Source organism: Myripristis murdjan, chromosome 9 (assembly GCF_902150065.1).
Source record: "Myripristis murdjan chromosome 9, fMyrMur1.1, whole genome shotgun sequence".
NCBI classification, from domain to species: domain Eukaryota; kingdom Metazoa; phylum Chordata; class Actinopteri; order Holocentriformes; family Holocentridae; genus Myripristis; species Myripristis murdjan.
Window position 1 is genome coordinate 35046774 of NC_043988.1, and position 5961 is coordinate 35052734.

Sequence of the window (5961 nt, forward strand, 5' to 3'; positions counted from 1 at the left end):
CCGATAGATTTGTGTATGCAAATGAGGCGGTCGATGCGGCCGCCACACAGAGCCGCTGTCACAGCCAATCAGACGCACACACACACAAAAAAAACAAAAAAACTGGATATGAGAGGAAAAATGTTTTGCAGAGGAAGACGAGGAAAAGTGGAGATGTGAGGAGGATCTGCTGTCTGAGAGGCAGACGGCCAATCAGCACGGAGAATTAATCGACATGCACTCTGATTGGAGGAGGACAGGCCACAGAGGGCGGGACATACACACACACACACATGCATACACACATACACACACACATACACTATATTACCAAAAGTATTCGCTCACACATTCAAATGATCAGAATCAGGTGTCCTAATCACTTGGCCTGGCCACAGGTGTATAAAATCAAGCACTCAGGCATGCAGACTGTGAAACAAGACATTTGTGAAAGAATGGGCCGCTCTCAGGAGCTCAGTGAATTCCAGCGTGGAACTGTCATAGGATGCCACCTGTGCAACAAATCCAGTCGTGAAATTTCCTCGCTCCTAAATATTCCACAGTCAACTGTCAGCTCTATTATAACAAAATGGAAGCGTTTGGGAACAACAGCAACTCAGCCACGAAGTGGTAGGCCACGTAAAGTGATGGAGAGGGGTCAGCGGATGCTGAAGCGCATAGTGCAAAGAGGTCGCCGACTTTCTGCACAGTCAATTGCTACAGAGCTACAAACTTCATGTGACCTTCAGATTAGCCCAAGTACAGTACGCAGAGAGCTTCATGGAATGGGTTTCCATGGCCGAGCAGCTGCAGCCAAGCCACACATCACCAAGTGCAATGCAAAGCGTCGGATGCAATGGTGTAAAGCACGCCGCCACTGGCCTCTAGAGCAGTGGAGACGCGTTCTCTGGAGTGATGAATCACGCTTTTCCATCTGGCAATCTGATGGACGAGTCTGGGTTTGGAGGTTGCCAGGAGAACGGTACATTTCAGACTGCATTGTGCCGACTGTGAAATTTGGTGGAGGAGGAATTATGGTGTGGGGTTGTTTTTCAGGAGCTGGGCTTGGCCCCTTAGTTCCAGTGAAAGGAACTTTGAATGCTTCAGGATACCAAAACATTTTGGACAATTCCATGCTCCCAACCTTGTGGGAACAGTTTGGAGCGGGCCCCTTCCTCTTCCAACATGACTGTGCACCAGTGCACAAAGCAAGGTCCATAAAGACATGGATGACAGAGTCTGGTGTAGATGAACTTGACTGGCCTGCACAGAGTCCTGACCTGAACCCGATAGAACACCTTTGGGATGAATTAGAGCGGAGACTGAGAGCCAGGCCTTCTCGACCAACATCAGTGTGTGACCTCACCAATGCGCTTTTGGAAGAATGGTCAAAAATTCCTATAAACACTCTCCTCAACCTTGTGGACAGTCTTCCCAGAAGAGTTGAAGCTGTAATAGCTGCAAAAGGTGGACCGACATCATATTGAACTCTATGGGTTAGGAATGGGATGGCACTTCAGTTCATAGTATGAGTAAAGGCAGGTGAGCGAATACTTTTGGTAATATAGTGTATATACTTACATACACACACACACGTATAAAACAAACAAGTAATATGCATTCTTTTTTTTTTTTTTTTAATCTGTTTGTCTTCTTGTAGAGGTAAAATAAAGCGTCTCACACACACACACGCGCGCACACACATACACACACACACACACGTGCGCGCGCGCGCGCGCGCGCACACACATACACAGTCAGTTAACTTGAAGGTGAACATGGTTTTAGTGTGTGTGTGTGTGTGTGTGTGCCACCCTGAACAGACTCATGTTCAGTTCTTTATAACCTGAACATGAACATGAACTTGTTTTTATTAAAAACATAAAAGTCCCTTTGAAAGGAGGGAGCAGTGAGCTCTGTCAGTCGGTGTTTTGTAAAATGAATCTAACTCTCAGCACAAAAATCAGTTATAATGTGCCAGAAATCCAGAGGGCTGAATACTAACTGGCTCGACTGTGCAGAGGACCGTACTTTAAAATGAAAACAGTTTTTGTACGTTTTAGTATTTTACTGTAACGAAACTGAAGCTTTTGTCTTTTTTTCTTCGAGGAGCCGAGCGTTGAAGGTGTGTGTTTGAAGGTGTGTGTGTTTGAAGGTGTGTGTTTGAAGGTGTGTGTTTGAAGGTGTGTGTTTGTCTCTGGAAAGGCTGCTGTGTGTTTCCAGCTGCAGCGTTCAGCTGGAGGACAATAAGCCTCCATTCAGGAAAAGGCCAGACTAAGCAGAAGGGGGGGGTGGGGGGGCTGTCGGTGTCCTGTCGGCGTGGCAACAAGCCATCGTGTCACCGCCTCCCCCGTGGGAACCGCCCGTCAAACGGAAAGGTTGTGCCACATCTGCATAATCATTACGACGGCGACAGAAAGTCATTCTGGGAAACAATCAATGTTGTTTTAAGGAATCGTAAAAAAAAAAAAAAAAAAAAAAAAAAAACAGGCGGAGCGGCCGAAGTGTCGTGAAGAAGATCCAGAGCGGGCGCGGGGGTGGGGGGGGGGGGGGGGGGGGGGGGGGGGGGACGGGACGGGACGGAGGAGACAACACCAACACCCACTGTCTGTCCAAAGCTGCACCTCATCTGCTCCATTCTATTCTACTCTATTCTACTCTACTCTAATCTATTCTATTATATTCTAATCTAATCTAATCTATTCTACTCTAATCTAATCTATTCTATTCTATTCTATTCTATTCTATTCTATTCTATTCTACTCTATTCTATTCTACTATATTCTATTCTAATCTACTCTAATCTAATCTATTCTATTCTATTCTATTCTATTCTACGCTAGTCTATTCTATTCTATTCTAATCTCTTCTACTCTAATCTATTCTATTCTATTCTATTCTACTCTAATCTAATCTATTCTATTCTAATCTAATCTAATCTAATCTATTCTACTCTAATCTAATCTATTCTATTCTACTCTATTCTATTCTATTCTATTCTAATCTATTCTATTCTACTCTATTCTATTCTAATCTACTCTAATCTAATCTACTCTATTCTATTCTAATCTAATCTACTCTATTCTATTCTATTCTATTCTACTCTAGTCTATTCTATTCTATTCTAATCTCTTCTATTCTATTCTATTCTAATCTCTTTGTTCTGTAACTGAAAAATATCTCCCCACATCTGCGGGTTCAGTCAGATCTTTTGCTTTTGGATTATTGCAGTTCAGTGGTTCTCAAATGGGGGGGGTTTCATGTGCCCCTAGTGGTACGTTGGGGTACTGCAGTTTAAAAACAAACAAAAACAAAAAAACAAAAAAAAACAACAGTCATGCATTACTTTTTAATGCACAAAAACCCTAGATTTTAATCTCTGTTTCCTGTATGATGTACATATTTATTTATTTATTTATTTATCTGTTTGTTTATTCACCCACTCATCAGCCCTATTTTTCTATTTATTATCTTTAGATTTAAAGTGGCCATTAGTATTGTGTGAGTGTAGAATTTTATATGTGCTGACGTGACGAAGCTGCCGTGACAATGTGATTTCCTGCAAAGGGTTAATAAAGTATCACTCATTCATTCATTCATTACTCCTAGAATACCGTATTTCCCCAATTAATCACCCGGGCGTTTAATACGCAAAATCAACTTGGACCCCGGGCGTTTTAAAGAACCAGGCGGCTATTCGCTGCAGGCCTTTATTTATTTTTGCACCAGGCCATTATTGTGATCACAGTTACTGTCCAACATATTTACAGTCGGGCAATTTAAGATTACAGTGCACCCTTTTTTCTAACGTTAGCTAGCGCTCTTATTTTGACAGAAAATGGAAGTGCCACACAGTTATTGTGCGGCTAACTGTTTACTTCTGCAAAAATAAGGTGAACAGCCTTATTTTGGGTTTACCTCAATATAATGCAAAGAATCGCCCCGGCGGTTATTCGGGTGGGCGTTTAATACGCAAAATGGGTGCAGACCCCAGGTGTTTATAAGAACCAGGCGGCTATTTTAGGCCGGGCGATTAATTGGTGAAATACGGTAATAACTATAAGTTTGATAAATCCCATGTTATCCTCAGTTCTCCCTCTGGGTTCCTGAAGGTGTCAGATGTGTGTTTGTGGTTTCAATCTGCTGCCGTGGTCGTGGAGCGAGGACGTTTGTTCACTCTGAGACCAAACAAATCCAGAAAGTGGATCAGTGGTTGAAGCTGGAAACAAGGAGGAAGAAGAGAAGAAGAAGCAGAAACACAAACAAGAGAATCTGCTCAGCATCAGGATGTTGGTTCACTCTGATGGAGCTGGACCGCCTGGCTCTGTTTCTCTACCAGATATTAAATATATACACACACACACACACACACACACACACACACACACACACACACACACACACACTAAATACTCCTGGTGGCCCTCACTCTGACCAGGTGCTGAAAAAATATCTCAAAAGGGGGAACCTGACTGAAACATGTCCTGATTGGCTGACGTGTGACAGCAGACACTTCAAACACGCCTCAGCCAATCAGAGCCGTGCGTCTCGCCGTGTCTCAGGTCAGCACTGCAGCTCTTCCTTCGCTCCGTCCTTCCCTTTGCTGCACTCTTTCATGGTTGGGTTCTGTGTTTTTCTCGGGTTCGGGCAGGTCGATGTTGCTTTAGTGAAACTGATGGAGCTGCTGTCGGCTCTGGGCAGCCTCCCGTACAGTGCTGCAGTTTACGGGACGACACTGAAGGCGTCACGCGGGCTGTTTCAGGCGGGTTGGGGTTTTCGTGTCGTGGCTGAACGCTGTGTGTGGTTTCTCTAACTTTTAGAGACGTGTCCAGGCCAAACACTCTTTATTCTGATTTGATTTCATATTTTTTTTCTTGTTGTGGACTGTAGTCAAACTTTTTTTCTCGTGCCTGAATCCTGTAGTTTTTCATGGCTGCAGCGAACACACACACACACACACACACACACACACACACATTTACTGTTTTAGTGTTGAGTTGTGCCTGTCGACTGAGCTTCACACTGTTATACTTCATACTTCTGTTTAAATTGTTCATATTTCTATTTTTTTTTATAATCCTTGTTCATAGTGTTTATATTGCTTACTGCTATTTATCATGTGTATACTGTATATTTCTTCTACATTTGCACATTGACCTACATCTATGCACATTTTATACACCCATGCACACGTTTTTTTTTTTTTTTGCACATTGCTTTTTGCACACTGGGTTGTACTTAGATCTTATTCTTTATTTATTTATTTTTTTATTTATTTAATCTGTAATCTGGGGATACTGCTGAAAAACTGTGAATTTCCTGCGGGATGAATAAAGTATCTATCTATCTATCTATCTATCTGTTACTGTCCAGATTTACACACAGCCAGCCGTTTCCTTCATTTCCACTGAAGCGCTGTGTGTGTGTGTGTGTGTGTGTGTGTGTGTGTGTGTGTGTGTTCTCGTTGTGTTTTGTAGCTGAACACTGAGGAGTTTACCTGCCGTGTCTTAGCTGTTTTCATGACAAACGATATGATACAACTTTATCGTATTTAACATTTAACATGTCCTGGCTAAACGCTGCAGTGTGTGTGTGTGTGTGTGTGTGTGTGTGTGTGTGTGTGTGTGTGTGTGTGTGTGTGTGTGTTTGGTTCTCCTTGTTTCGGAGCTGAACGCTGTGGGGTTTTGTTCTTGTTGTTTGAGCTTAACACTGTTTTTTCCCCCTTGGCTCCCAGCTAAACGCTGTACATCAGTGTGTGTCTGTGTGTGTGTGTGTGTGTGAGTGTGTGTGTGTGTGTGTGTGTGTGTGTGTGTGTGTCCCAGCTAAACGCCGTGCCGCTCCTCCAGCCTGCAGTATATCAGCTGTGCGACCTTCTCATTTGAAAGTGCACGTTGGTCTCAGTTTAACAGTCACCTGAAGGGAGATTATCACACAATCTGCATTTACCCAGAACACCAGCGTGTGTGTGTGTGTGTGTGTGTG